Source organism: Ornithorhynchus anatinus, chromosome 5, assembly GCF_004115215.2.
Source record: "Ornithorhynchus anatinus isolate Pmale09 chromosome 5, mOrnAna1.pri.v4, whole genome shotgun sequence".
In the NCBI taxonomy this organism is placed as follows: Eukaryota; Metazoa; Chordata; class Mammalia; order Monotremata; family Ornithorhynchidae; genus Ornithorhynchus; species Ornithorhynchus anatinus.
This window is the reverse complement of record NC_041732.1, coordinates 90,940,226-90,956,251: the sequence shown is the minus strand read 5'-3', so window position 1 is coordinate 90,956,251 and position 16,026 is coordinate 90,940,226.

Here is a 16,026-nt window from a genome sequence, read left to right as displayed (position 1 = left end):
CCACTGTCTTCTGAGGCACAAAGACCGATGGCAAATCCATGAACAACTGAAGGCTTTAAGGAACCGAGAGAGAAGAATTGTCAGTCATCGGGTTAACAGACATAAGAAGCAATGACTTCAGGTTGGGCAGGAGGTGGTTTGAAGAAGCAGGTCTCGGGAAAAGTCGGAGAGACAGTCAGCGAGGTGATATCAGTTGGGCGTTTGGCTCAGTTCTGCTGCCAGAATTTGCTGAATGGGTTGATGTTAACTAGTTGACAAATGAGTCACTTTGGGATGAGAACTGATTGGGCTCCAAGACCGGAACATCTCCGTTATGGAGTCGGGGGATACAGGGGAATGGGAAGACGTTTGGAAAATATGAATTTGATCCTAAATTCTTTGTAGGCAACCGGAGATGAGTCTCTTTTAAGCATGGTGACCCCAGTGGCTAAGCAGCTTAGACTTTGCACTGATGACTCTTGGTTACATCAGTGATTGCATCCATTTGAGGCCCAAACCTGCCTGGGGTTCTTCTTCCTGAAAGAGGATAAGTCCCAGCTGCCTGGTCTGCGTTGAGCCAGTCCTGGGAACCTGATGTCGGCCTGCACCACTGTAACATTCCTGGGGGTTCTCAAGACTAAATCCCAGCTGAAAAAGCCCCTGGAGTCACTTAAAGAGCACCTGGATCCTATTGGGTCTTAAGACTTTCCAGTTCTTCCATTCTTCTAACAGATTTGAGGATCTTTTCTGCTCAGTTCACCCCAAGTCCCTGAATCCCTATGACTGCCATCTAAGGGGTCATCAGGGACTAGCCTCCCTCAGCCTCCCGCCCCACCCTGCCTCTAGGGTTAATAATAATAATAATGTTGGTATTTGTTAAGTGCTTACTATGTGCAGAGCACTGTTCTAAGCGCTGGGGTAGACACAGGGGAATCAGGTTGTCCCACGTGGGGCTCACAGTCTTAATCCCCATTTTACAGATGAGGGAACTGAGGCACAGAGAAGTTAAGTGACTTGCCCACAGTCACACAGCTGACAAGTGGCAGAGCTGGGATTCGAACTCACGAGCCCTGACTCCAAAGCCCGTGCTCTTTCCACTGCGCCACGCTGCTTCTAGGGTTGGCTGCAGAAAGCTCATGGAGAAAGTTCTCCCTCCCTTTCCTGCAGCTCCCCAGGTCCACGCTTCTTCCCAGGACTTGGAGCTTCTCCTTCAGAACCTGCCACAGACAGACACCATGAACTGAGCTTTCAATAATGTTTAATCATGTCTTAATTTGGTAACAATAAAAATAATTCTGGTTTAAACTGCCTTTCTCCAGATCTAAAACTCCTCGCTCTGCCCCCCAGGACCCTCTGTACTTCCCTGTAGATGTCCCAGGCCTCACATTCCTCCCGTCCTTTCCCCTCTTTTCTTGGGAGTCCCAGGTTCCAGTCTCACTCTCTTTGAGTTCTGCAGGGTCTTTCAGTGTCCTTTCTCCCCATCAAAGGTAGGCACCTCGGTCCTCCCGAGTCCTGGCCACTGCACTCTGAAGCTTCAGGATGTTTAACCCTCACCTGGAATCATCTCTGATCCCTTCCTGTGCTCTGTGTCCATCCATGGTCATAGCACGAGCTCTCCCCGTGTCCTGCCCTTCCAAGAAGATGGCTCAGCCTCTCACCTCCAAGACTGACAGGAATTTCCTTTTCCAATTACCTGTCACCCTAAACCTCCCTGATCCTTTTTTATAATAATAATAATTACCATATTTGTCAAGCACTTACTATGTTCCGGGCACTGTACTAAGTGCTGGGGTGGGTGCAAGCAAATCTGATTGGACACAGTCCCTGTCCCACATGGGGCTGACAGTCTCAATTGCCATTTTACAGAAGAGGGAACTGAGGCACAGAGAAATGGAATAACTTGCCCAAGATCACACAGCAGACCAGTGGCAGAGCCAGGATTATAACCCGTGACCTTCTACACGTGGCCCAGTGGAAAAGAGCCGGGGCTTGGGAGTCAGAGGTCATGGGTTCAAATCCCAGCTCTGCCACTTGTCAGCTGTGTGACTGTGGGCAAGTCACTTAATTTCTCTGTGCCTCAGTTACCTCATCCGTAAAATGGGGATTAACTGTGAGCCTCACGTGGGACCACCTGATTACCCTGTATCTACCCCAGCTCTTAGAACAGTGCTCTGCACATAGTAAGCGCTTAACAAATACCGACATTATTATTATTATTATTACTCCCTGGCCCATGCTCTATCCCTTATGCTATTCTGCTTCTTTTAGGATTGGCTTGATTATATATTTACCCTTCCTTCAGGGAAAAGCACGCATAGAGTGACTCCTGATTTCTTCTTCTCACTCTTAAGTGTCGGGGCTAGATGGACTGGTTGTGACATCCACTGGTGAGGAAAGCATCCTGCTCCCACCTCAACCCCCACCCCAACACCCATCCCTATGCTCACCCCTACCCACATCTCTTGCACACTGGTTCTGAGCCTCTGGCGGTCTGGGCTTGAAGGGGAACCGGGTGTTGGGTGGAAGCCTAATGTGGGCAGGGCAGAAGCCTAAATTGGACTGACTCCAAGCCTACCCAAAGGTCCAGTCCCACACCCATCCTTGGTTCAACAGTTCAGCTCACCGTGTAGACTCACCAACTGAAGGTGCCGTCACACATGTGGGCCTGAGAAGGCCGTGTCTTAAGAGACCTCAGGAGGGATGGTCTCAGCCTCCTGGGCCTTCTTAATGCAGTCTCGGAATGAATGATATTTGGAAAACAGTGACCTGACATTGCTCCTCTCGGTTGACATATAAAAAAAAATCCAATCTGACGTCGGAGTTCTTCTGTCCAATTTTTAAATATATTTGGCTGAGAACTTTGTTCCAAGACTTTCCCACATCAGGGCAACTGTGCTTTATTCACCTCCTAGAAGGAAAGGGAATGGGAAAGGGCGACTCTATTCACTATCTAATCGCCTTGGAAAGAAACTGACCCTCTGCCTCCCCAGGCTCCCAGAAGAGTTATTTCCTTATATTTATGTAGAGTGTTTATTTTCTTTAAGAGCTGTCTGATCAATTATACTGCCTCTGCCACGTGTCTGCTGTGTGACCTTGGGCAAGTCACTTAACTTCTCTGTGCCTCAGTTCCCTCATCTGTAAGAGGGGACTGCAATCCTCAAATGGGTCAAGGGACTGTGTCCACCCTGACTAGCCTGCACCTATCCAGGTGCTTAATATAGTGCTTAGGACATAATAAGCACCTAACAAATTCTATTAAAAAGATCCCATTCTGTCCTTCCAACAGCCCTCTGAAGCAGGCAGAGATAGATACTACTGTGTCTATTTTGCAGATGAGAAAATTGAAGCACAGAGAAATTAAGCGCTACGCCTGAGGTCACACAGCAGGCCAGTGGCAGAGCGAGTTTTCTCAATTCCCGAGCCCCTGCTCATTTTACCAGACTGTGCTGCCCCTCAGGCCAGGAGAACAGACAGTAGGCCTGGGTGGATGTTTTCAGCACTCCCGGAGACAGGCTTTATAGAAATCCAATTTTGAGCCTGATTCCCACCCATGATGAGGTGGAGCTGTGGGCAGGAAAGCAAACATCCTCTCCTTCAGCTTCCCACCCTCCATCAAATGTGCTCTGGGCCACTGGTTGTCCTGCCCCCACCCAGCGGGGCTCTGCACTGCATTAAGAACATCACAGGATGGACCACTGTGCCCATGATGGAAGTCACTTCCCTAACCTGCACCAAGAGGAGCTCTCTGATGGTGCTCACTGAAGACAGAAACCCTGACTTGCCCCTTGGCCCTCTGTGGCTCCTATAGTAATAATTGTGGTATTTATTAAGCGCCTACTATGTTCCAGGCACTGTACTAAGTGCTGGGCACTGTACAACCCCATCAAGAAGTGAGCTTTAACAGACCTGGAGGCCCGGACCCCAGGGTGTCTCAGGACACTTGGTCCCGCATCCAGGAGGACCTTCTGGGAAGATGGGGGTCTCTAGGACAGACAAAAATGGCCCCATGCCCCCTTCCCCACCAGTGGAGGCCAGGCTAGAGCCATTCTCCCCAGAGGCTCTTGCAGGTCCCTGCTCAGTCCATCAGCAATCCTTGAGGGTCACACTAGCTGACCTCCCTAGCAGTGCTTCTCTCCCCCTCGGCCCCTTCTGCAGCATCGGAGGAGTTATTAGGACGCAGAGGGAAGGCCAGATCATCCAGAGCCCTTCCCTATAGACTAGAGGCTCCTCGTGGGCAGGGATTGCATCTACCAAAGCTGTCGCATTGCTTTCTCCTGGCTCTGGGTATGGGGCTCTGCATACAGTAAGTGCTCAATGAATACCAGTCAGTGAATCAATCAGTGAGCACTTACTGTGTGCAGAGCACTGTACTAAGCACTTGGGAGAGTACAACATAATGCAGTTGGTAGATACATTCTGCTCCCAACAAGCTTTCTATTGATTGACTGATTGACTGATCCACCACCCATGTGGTAACTGAGCTACAAGTAGGAATTCATTGCCCGCCCTTTATTTCTGCGCTCATCATTCTTGGGATCTAAGATCATAGTGCTGCAAAGTGGGTTTAACCCTCTGTAAACTGAAACAGGATTACTCATCTTCCCTCTTAGGCCCAGTCCTCTTCCTAACTTTGGCTTCTCAGCTGATAACGCCACCATCCTCCCTGTCCCAGATCCCACAGTTGTGATTTCATTCCTAACTCCTCACCGTGTTTCAGCTCTCACATCCCGTTGCCTTATTCTATAGGTTCTCATTACAAAAAATTTCCTCTTCCTCCCCACCAGAACGACTGCCAGCCTATTTCACGCTCTGGTCGAATCGTGGCTATCCTCTAGACTGTAAGTTCCTTGTGGGCAGGGAATGTGTATATCAACTCTGTTGTATTGTGCTCTCCCAGGTGCTTAGCATACTGTCCTGCACACAGTATGCATTCAATCAATTTCATCAATTTATTGATTGATCGACTATTGTATCAGCTACTTTGCTGGCCTCCATTAGCATTGCTTCATTATTTCTCTTGTAAGCTCACTATAAATCTATTTCAAGCTTACTATTCCATTGTTAACCTCATTCCCAATGGGATGGCTTGGGAGAATAATAAGCGGAAATCACGGCCACGGTGTATTCTGATGGAAATCGCTCTATGACCAGGGTGACTTGTGCGTGCGAATGCAGTTCTCGGCCCCTGAGCTCACCAGTGTGAATCAGGGGATGCCACTGGGGTTCTTGGTGTCGTGTCGATAGTGTCCACCTCCACCAATGTCAACCACTTGAAGTGACCAGACCCAGTGCCTTGCCTTAGACTGGGCCTGGCATCAGGTAAAGAATGAGTTTAAAAGTGAGGGACCTTCTTTTGGATCTACCTCTCATCTCTCAGAGTTGGTCCTGTGATGCCATGGGGGGAGATGAAACACTGAGAAGTTAATTTTTTAATGGTATTTATCATTATTGTTAATAATAACGGTATTTGTTAAGCACTTACTATGTGCCTAGCACTGTTCTGAGCTCTGGGGTAGATATAAGGTTGTCTCACGTGGGGCTCACAGTCTTCATCCCCATTTTACAGATGAGGTAACTGAGGCTCACCGTGATCTTACAGGGCTATTTGGTCCAGGGTCGGGGCCCTTATCCAATTTCCTACCTGCCCCAGGGGAGTGATCACATGGGTTCCCTCAGGCTTACTTCTGGAGGAGAAAGATTGGGCAGCTTTCTAGGCTCAACCATAGTCACACAAATGGATCATTTTTGATTGTGCCAGAGCTCTTAGAGAAGTCTGGATGGGGTATTAGAATGGGGAGGTTTCCGTTAACAGTTATGGTAATTTATTAAGCCCTTACTATAGGTTAAGGACTAGCCTGAGCAATGGGATAGATATAAGAATGTCAAATCAGACACAGTTCCTGTCCCACGCTGGGGCCCAAGCAGGACTCTTACTCCCATTTTACCGATGAAGAAACTGAGGCCCAGAGAGGTTAGGTGCCCAAAGTTACAGAACAAGTCAGTGGTAGTCTTTGGAATGGAACCCAGGTCTCGTGATTCCCCCATCCATTCTCTTTCCACTAGGTAAGGTAGGTGTCTTTGAGTATCTTTAAAAATTCTGAACCATTTGCCACAGGGCAGGAGCGGAAGGACATGTTATGGCGGGCCACACGTGGAAAACATAGAGGGAAACTAAATATAAGGGGTTGGTCCAGCGGTGATGCAACTAGTCAGAGGAAAGGTGAAGGAATATCGGATATGGGGCTGCCTAGTGGTGGGAGACTTTGGGATGTGGTGGGCCAGGGATGGTGGTTTGCCTGAGTACCAGTTCTAAAATCGGAGGATGAAATGTGACAAACCCCTTGTTAAGGAAAATGTGCTGTACCATGTCCCGGGTTGCAGAATAAGCCCTCATTCCTGTGCACGGAGGACATTTTGCTTAACGTAGTGAATGAGCTCCTCTGTGTAAACTCCTTGACGGCTGGGGAGGGGTTACTTTGTTTCGTTTTCCCCCAGGATTCAAACAGTGTCAGTAGCCTGAGACCTCCTCTGCTCCCCTGACACTCAACCTTCAGCCTGACCGTGCTGGAAGGATGTTGCCCCACCCCCTACCACCAAGGCTCCCATCACCTCCTGCTTCAGTCCAGAAAGGCCTCAAACAGCAATAGCCATGCGAGTTATCCACCGCTCCCCGTACACTCAACCTCCAGCCCAATCGCGAGGGAAGGACACTGTCCCATCCCCTTGTCACCGGGGCTCCGTCAGCCCCTACTTCAGCCCGGGAAGGATACGAACACCAGCAGCTGGGGGACCCATCCTGCCCTCCCCTTAAGCACCAGGGTTGACGGCGTGGGAGGGAGGATGCTCAGTCAGCCAGTCAATCAATCAATCAGTCATTTTTATTGACCACTTTGTGCCAGCTGCTGGTCTAAGCATTTGGGAGATTGCAATACTGATAGTGGATCGTGCTCTCAAGGGACTCCCAGTCTAATGGGGAAGACAAACATTAAGAGAAATGACAGATAAGTATAAGTCCTGTGAGGGCGGGGGTGGGCAAAGTGCCCGGGAGAGAGAGTAGGGAGGAAAAATAAGGTGAGGGAAGGAGAAAACATGAGCTGGGAAGGCTTCCTGGAGGAGATATGATTTCAGTAGGGCTTTGAGTGGGGAAGAGTGCTGGTCTGTCAGACATATAGGAGGGGAGAGCTCCAGGCAGGAGGGAGGATGTGAGCAAGAGGTTGACGGTAGATGAGGAGAGAGCAAGGTACGGTGAGGAGGTTGGTCTTAGAGGAGTGAAGTTTGTGGGGTGGGCTATAGTGGGAGAAGAGAGAGGCTAAGGGCTCCACGCCCATACCACTGACAGTCTCAACTTTGAAAACATCGGGAAGGTCACCGCAGTGACCGTATTTGGAACGTCTGTGACCGGGGGTTCTGAGCTGCGTGTAGCCTCACCTCTTGCTGCTCCTTTTGCTTCTAACGTCATCCTTGTCATTTATATTTTTGTTAGCCTTATCTAATGTGTCTGTTGCCAACCTCCTCCCCTTAGTATTATTCTTAGATTGTGAGCTCCTTGGGGGCTAGAAGCAGCGCAGCTCAGTGGAAAAAGCCCGGTCTTGGGAGTCAGAGGTCGTGGGTTCTAATCCTGGCTCTGTCACTTGTCAGCTGTATGACCCTGGGCAAGTCACTTCACTTCTCTGTACCTCAGTTACCTCATCTGTAAAATGGGGATGAAGACTGTGAGCCCCACGTGGGACAACCCGATGACCTTGTATCCTCCCAGCGCTTCAAACGGTGCTTTGCACATAGTAAGCGCTTAGCAAACACCATTATTATTATTATTGTTATTTGGAATCACCTCTATATCTCATCCATTGCGTGCTTATTACAATTTCTAGCTCTGTCACCACCCACCTAGTAGAACGCAGTGCAACTAGTGGACATTCGATAAGCTACTCCTGCTGCTATTCATTCATTCATTAGATCGTATTTGTTGAGCGGTTACGTGGTGTAGGGCCCCGTACTAAGCGTTTGGGAGAGTACAATACATCAATCCCGGCCCTGCCACTTGCCCGCCATGTGACCCTGGGCAAGTCACTTTACTTCTCTGGGCCTCAGTTCCCTCATATGTTATAAATGGGGATTGAGACTGTGAGCCCCCTGTGGGTTAGGGACTGTGTCCAACCTGATTTGCTTCTATCCACCCCAGAGCTGAGTACAGGGCCTGGAACATCCCGGCTCCGCCGCTTGTCAGCCGTGTGACTTTGGGCAAGTCACTTCACTTCTCTGTGCCTCAGTTACCTCTTCTGTAAGATGGGGATGAAGACTGTGAGTCCCACGCGGGACAACCTGATCACCTTGCAGCCTCCCCAGCGCTCAGAACAGTGCTTTACACATAGTAAGCGTTTAACAAATGCCATCATTATAATTATAGCATAGTAAGTGCTTAAAATGCCATTATAAAAATTAACAACAGCCCAAAATAAAAGACACATTCCTCATCCACAACGTACTCCAGCTGCTATTACTATAACTGAATTGTTACTATTGCTGTTATTATTCCTATTACTAATAATGATGGCATTTGTTAAGCACTTACTATGTGCAAGGCACTATTCTAAGCGCTGGAGAGGATACAAGGTGATCAGGTTGTCCCACATGGGTCTCACAGTCTTAATCCCCATAGAGAAGTAGCGTGGCTTGGGAGTCAGAGGTCATGGGTTCTAATCCCGGCTCCACTGCTTGCCAGCTTTGTGACTTTTGGGCAAGCCATTTAACTTCTCTGTGCCTCAGTTACCTCATTTATAAAATGGGGATTAAGATTCCGAGCTCCGTGGGGGACAACCTGATTTCGTTGTATCTACCGCAGTGCTTAGAAAAGTGCTTGGGACATAGTAAGCACTTAATAAATACCATTATTATTATTATTATTATTACTACTACTACTTCTGTTACTGCTCTCTCCAAACAGGCACTTGTCGTTAAATGAACATTCCTTACCACCCTAGCAGGGTTCAAGCAAAATCCTTAATGGGAAATAGTTGTACCAAACTAGATACAAAAAGGAAGACTATGCCCTGTTTATACTAACTCTGGGCATTCATGGGCTTCAGGAAAGCTGGAATGTGGAATTTTTCAGGGGATATTGAGAGGTGGGTATGGAACTATGCAGTGAGCAAATGGGGAATGGCAGACAAACCATCAAAAATGAGATGCATTTTTAGTGTGATTCTTTTTCATGAACTTTTTATCAGTGATTTTGGAGATAACAAAATAAAGTTTTATTTCTGAGGTTTTCTTCCCAAATACTCTCCACCTGGGCCTTGTGTAGATTAAACCCTCTAATTTAGTTTCCACAAACCTTCCAAATCCTCATGAATTCAATTCAACCTGACACAGCAATGGATTGCCTTGTTAGATCAGTGAGGACTATTTTAATTAAAAAGGACATGAGATCAAATTTGTTTCTGAAATGATGCCTTCAAGTTGTTCCTCTGCTTTTCAATGAGAGCCAGCAATTGAGAGAAACTGAAAGAATTTCTAATTATGTGGTCACCGGGGGGTTTGGGTGGGGAGCAGGGGGCGGGCATGCCAAGGGGAGAAAAAATGCTTACCGAGAATGTGGCTTCACCTTTCTTTAACCTCCCTTGCAGGGAGAGTCTTGGCTTAGTTTTCTTATGGAATTCATTAAGCACTTACTAGGTGCCAAGCCCTGGGCTAAACGCTGGGTAGAGACCTGATAACCAGATCAGACATGGTTCCTTTTCCACATGGAACTTCCAGTTAAAGAGGAAAAGGGAACAGGTATCTTATCCCCCATCTGACAGATGAGGAAATCGAGACACAGACAGATTTAAGTGACTTGCCGAGATCACACAGCAGGCCAACAGCAGATCTAGGAGTAGAATTTAATTCTCCTGAATCCCCATCCCAAGCTCTGTCCGTTACACTTGGCTTTCTCAGCTACCTAAAAGGGGGTTCCTAGGCTAGGGCCTCAGCCTGGACTTTCTTATAATGTCCCCTCTCCCCTGACACTTCTTCTTGCTACAGAGACCTGACTGGAAAATAGCAGCGTCGGGGAGGGAGGAGCCAAGGGAGCAGAGGGGGAAAAGGGCAGATGTTGTTGGGGAGGCCTACGTCCCATGTTATACTGGGTGCCCCCACCTACATTCATGGTCACCCCTCCTCTTCTGCATTAACCTTGTTCTGACTTGATACTGACTCTATGTCCAGTCTGTGTTTGGGACAGCTGTCCTCATCATGCCAAAATCATGTCACTGTCACTGGTGTCTTCTTCGGAAATGAAGGGCAATTATACACTACTAGTCAGTCAATCATATTTATTGAGTGTTTGCCATGTGCAAAGCATTGTACATTTGGGAGAATTTAATAATATAACAAACATATTCCCTGCCTACAGTCAGTTTAAAGTCCAGAGAGGGAGACAGACATTTATAGAATTAAATAAATGACAGATATGTACATAAGCACTGTGCTACTACGATGACCGCTATTACTGCTAATTAATTATAATGTTTGTTAAGCCCTTACAGTGCCAGGCACTGTACTAAGTGATGGGGTAGATACAAGATCGTCAGGTTGGACTCAGTCCCTGTCCCACATGGACCTCCCAGTCTCGATCCCCATTTTACAGATGAGGTAACTGAGGCCCAGAGAAGTGAAATGACTTGCCTAAGGTCACATGGCAGACAAATGGCAGAGCTGGGATTAATAATAATAGTGTTGGTATTTGTTAAGCGCTTACTATGTGCAGAGCACTGTTCTAAGCCCTGGGGTAGATACAGGGTCATCAGGTTGTTCCATGTGAGGCTCACAGTTAATCCCCATTTTACAGATGAGGTAACTGAGGCACAGAGAAGTTAAGTGACTTGCCCACAGTCACACAGCTGACAAGCAGCAGAGCCGGGATTAGAACCCATGACCTCTGACTCCGAAGCCCGGGCTCTTTCCACTGAGCCGCCCATGACCTTCTACTGCCTTCTTTTAATACCACCATCACTACTGCTATTATGACTTTTTAGTCTATTACCTCCTTCAATTTGTAATTGATTTTAGTGCAGTTTCCTCCACTAGACTGTAAGCTCCTTAAGGCCAGGGACCATGTATACTAATGCTGTTGTACACTCCCAAATGCTTAGGGCAGAACTCTTCACAGAATAGGTGCTCAGTAAATGCTACTGACTGATTAACTGACTGATTTCGCCTTGAAGAGCTTCAGCACTAGGACTGCAGGGTTTTTCAAACCTCTGAATGACGGATTTCAATTTAATCAGATATTTGCATGGCTCTGACATGCTTTAATGAACAGTACTCTGCCTACAGGAGCACTAATGAATACCACTGATTGATTTATCTAATTGTTTTCAAAGTTGAGTTTTCCCGAGTGGCGTTTCTGCCATGGCCTACTGGCTTTGTGTTGATTCCCATCCTTTCTGCTCTCTCTCCCAGGGAAGTGTAGTGAAGAACTCAGAGGCACAACAGAGGAAATAGGCGGAAATTGAAGCACCCGAGATTTCAATTGGCTAGAAAGTGGGTTATCAATCAATCAATCAGTGGCAATTATGGAGCACTTTCTGTGTGAAGAATATTTTACTAAGCTCTTGGGAGAATACTATATAATGGAGCTGTTAGACATGTTCCCTGCTTACCAGGAGCTTTTGGGGAGCTAGAACCTGGAACGAGTTTCCAAGGGAAGTTAAGGGGCTTCCATCCCTTGAGATTTTTCAGAAAAGATCTAGCACTCTCTGTCTTGGTTAACAATAATAATAATAATTAAGGTACTTGTTAAGCGCTTACTCTGAGCCAAGCACTGTTCTAAACCCTGGATTAGATACAAGATGATCAGGTTGCACACAGTCCCTGCCCCACATGCGGCTCCCACGCTTAATCCCTATTTTACAGGTGAGGTGACAGAGTCACAGAGAAGTGAAGTGACTTCCCCAGGTCTCAAATTAGACAAGTGGTGGAGGCGGGATTAGAACTCAGATCCTCTTAGTCCCAGGCCCGTGTTCTTTCCACTAGACCATACTGGGATCAAACCCAGGATGCCTTCCATGCCATATTTAGTACCCAGTGCTCAGGCTTAAGGTGGGGGCAGCTCCGGCACTAATAAGTGCTGTCAGAAGATGTCAGTAAGGAAATCTTTGACTTCTGGGGAATGAGGGAATGGAGACACAGAGAAGTGTAGTGATTTGCCCAAGGTCCCACAGCAGACAAGTGGTGGAGCTGGGATTAGAGCCCATGGCCTTCTGACTTCCAGACCCAAGCTTTATCCACTACGCCATACTGCTTCTTTTAGACTGTGAGTCCGTTGTTGGGCAGGGATTGTCTCTATATTTGTACATATTTCTTACTCTATTTTATTAATGATGTGTATATATCTGATTCTCTTGATCTGTTTTGATGGTATTGATGCCTTTCTACTTGTTTTGTTGTATGTCTCCCTCTTCTAGACTGTGAGCCTATTGTTGGGTAGGGATTGTCTCTAATCTGTTGCTGAATTGTACATTCCAAGTGCTTAGCACAGTGCTCTGCACACAGTAAGCGCTCAATAAATACGATTGAATGAATGAAGGAATGAATAATCTTGAACCCCCTTCTAGTTCACCTTCCTACTACCGAGCCCTATTTTAGTATCATGGCCAGGTGGGCAGTGCCGTGTTGGTGGGGGGAAAAAGAGGGGAGACGATGTTACTGTCCCTGAAACTTCTGGTGTGCCCTTTCCTCCCCATCCTCAAGCATATGAGCCATCCCACCACGGAAATAGTAGGGAGAGCCTTGCATTTTCATGCCCCAGGAAAGTGGGCAGGTGTGGATCGGATTGGAAGCAGCATGGCTCAGTGGAAAGAGCCTGGGCTTCGGAGTCAGAGGTCATGGGTTCGACTCCCTGCTCTGCCACTTCATTCATTCAATAGTATTTATTGAGCGCTTACTATGTGCAGGGCACTGTACTAAGTGCTCGGAATGAACAAGTCGGCAACAGATAGAGACAGTCCCTGCCGTTTGACGGGCACTTGTCAGCTGTGTGACTGTGGGCAAGTCACTTAACTTCTCTGTGCCTCAGTTGCCTCATCTGTAAAATGGGGATTAACTGTGAGCCTCACATGGGACAAGCTGATAACCCTGTATCTACCCCAGCACTTAGAACAGTGCTCTGCACATAGTAAGCACTTAACAAATACTAACATTATTATTATTATTATTATTATTATTGTTATGACAGGTCCAATATCAAATGGCAGTATAAGATCACAAACAACGAAGCTCTGGAATGTAGTCAGTGTCCTGGCACCGAAGCTATCCTTACTTTAAGGCACATGCTCGATAGGACATCAGTCAATGGTATTTATTAAATGCATACTAGGTGCAGAACATTATACTAAGGGTTTGAGAAAGTAAAATACAACAGAGTTGGTAGACACAGTACCTTCCCACAAGCAGCACGGTCCAGTGGCTAGCGCTCGGGCCTGAGAGTCAGAAGGTCACAGGTTCTAATCCCGGCTCAACCACTTGTCTGCTGGGGAACCTTGGGCAAATCACTTCACTTCTCTGGGCCTCAGTTCCCTCAGCTGTCAAATGGGGACAGAGAACGGGAGCCACGTGGGAGAGGGACCGTATCCCACCCGATTGGCTTGGATCCACCCCAGCGCTTAGTACAGTGCCTGGCACATAGTAAGCGCTTAGCAAATACCACAGTTATTATGCTAGTGAGGACTGTCTACTCTACTTATTTTGTTTTGTTGTCTGTCTCCCCTCTCCTCAATAGTGAGCCTGTTTTGGGGTAGGAATTGTCTGTATTTGTTGCCGAATTGTACTTTCCAAGCGCTTAGTACAGTGCTCTGCACACAATAAGCGCTCAGTAAATACGATTGAATGCCTGAATAAATGAATGAAGGCACTTATGGTCTGCAGTGGTGGGGACATGTGTTTAAGAGTGTGAGCCCCATGTGGGACAGGGACTGGGTCCAACCTGATTAACTTGAATCTACCCCAGTGCTTAGAACAGGATTACTGTAATCATTATTAATTATTATAAAGAATGAACAGCAGCAAAGAGCTGGAATTGGGAAACCAAAAGCAAGGAGGGAAGAGGAAACATTTTAAGGACAAGTTGAGGCAGCCTCAGAAAATGCTGCATCCCAGCTAAAAACTGGGAATTATTTACTGAGGATAGTCTTGCCTGGTTCACCACCACCAAGAAGGGAGTGGGTCCCTTTAAGCAAAAACTTCACCTGGTAAGAGAGGCAAGGAGGCAAAAGAGAAAGCATCAGGCACTGTCATCACCAAGCACAGCACAGAAGGAACGGACATTCTGCGAACCCGGTGTTGGAACCGTGGATCCCGCATTGGCCTTTTTAGCCACACACACACTCATGCCTGAACTTCACCATCTGAGGTGTTTTTGAACTATGAAAAACATCTATATAGAGATAGAGGGGGTACAGTATCCATGCCCCAGCCTGGAAGCTGTGAGGTAGTAGTAATAGTTGTAAAAATATTTTTTAGGTGCTGACTCTGTGCAGAACACTGAACTAAGGCCTGGGAGAGAAAAGACAGGTGAGAATTAGACATGTCTCTGTCCCTGGGGAGTGAGGGAAGAGGGGAGCTCACAATCTAAGGGCAAAAATGGGAAAAAGGACCCAAAACAGACATATCAGGAATGATGAAACATTAAAATTCAACCAAGACAAATACACAAGATTAAAGCAAAGTCAGTAGGGAGCCGTGCCTAGTGGAGCAGAATTTCAGGCTCCTCAGGGCTCCGAGTTCAGAGCAGACCCATACCACCAGACTTGTGGAGGCCTCATGCTGCGGGGGGAGGAGGGGGGCAGTGTAGGAGCAGTTCTTATTCCCGTCCCGATGGGCACAGAGCAGGTTGGGAGCCGGGGTCTTCAATATCAGGAGGGAAGGCGGCAATTACCTCAGGTGCTTTTCTCGGCGAGGACGGAGGGGTCTGAAAATGTGTGGGAACTGCTTTTATTCCTAGTCCAGTGGGCATGGAGCATGCAGGGAGCAGGGACCCTCGATGGCAAGAGGGAAAGTGGCAGTTCCCACAGATGAGGTGGAAGGGGAATAATAATATTTGTGGTATTTGCAAAATACTTACTATAGCCAAGCACCGTACCAAGCACTACTATAGATGCAAAATAATCAGGTCCCATATGGGGCTCAGAGTCTAAGTAGAGAAACAGCATGGCCTAGTGGATAGAGCATGGGCCTGGGATTCAGACAGACCTTTGTTCTAATTCCAGCTCCACCACTTGTCTGCTGTGTGACCTTGGGCAAGTCACTTCATTTCTCCTTGCCACAGTTACCTCATCTGTCAAATAGGGATTAAGAATGTGAACCTCATGTGGGACAGGAACTGTGACCAACCTGATTAGCTTGTATCTCTCCCAGTGCTTAGTAGAGTGCCTGGCACATAGTGCTTGACAGACACCATAAAAATAAAAAAAAACCACCAGGAAGGAGAATAGACACTGAATCCCCATTTTGCAGATGAGGGAACAGAGATACAGAGAAATGAAGTGACTTATCTGATGTTTCACAGCATTAAGTGGCAGAGCTAGGATTAGAACCCAGGACCTCTGATTCCAAGACCTGTGCTCTTTCCACTAGGCCAAGGTGCTTCCCATGCATGTGGGGGAAGACGTTTACTGCTTTCAAGGCACCTGACCTTTCATCCCCATAAACCGCCTAGAGATCACAAAGCTGGGTGTAAAGCTGGTGGTCGGAAACAGGGACGGGGCAATAATAATAGCAATATTAATAATGATGGGATTAGTTAAACCCTTGCTATATGTCAAGCACTGTTCTAAGCTCCAGGGTAGATATAAGCTAATCAATTTGGACACAATCCCTATCCCACATGGAGCTCACAGTCTTAATCCCCATTTTACTGATGAGATAACTGAGGCGCAGAGAAGTGAAGCGACTTGCCCAAGGTCACAGAGCAGACAAGTGGCTGAGCGGGGATTAGAACCCAGGTCCTTCTAACTTCCAGGCCTCCGCTCCATCCGCTGGGCCACGCTTCCAGTGACTGGGAGAAACAAG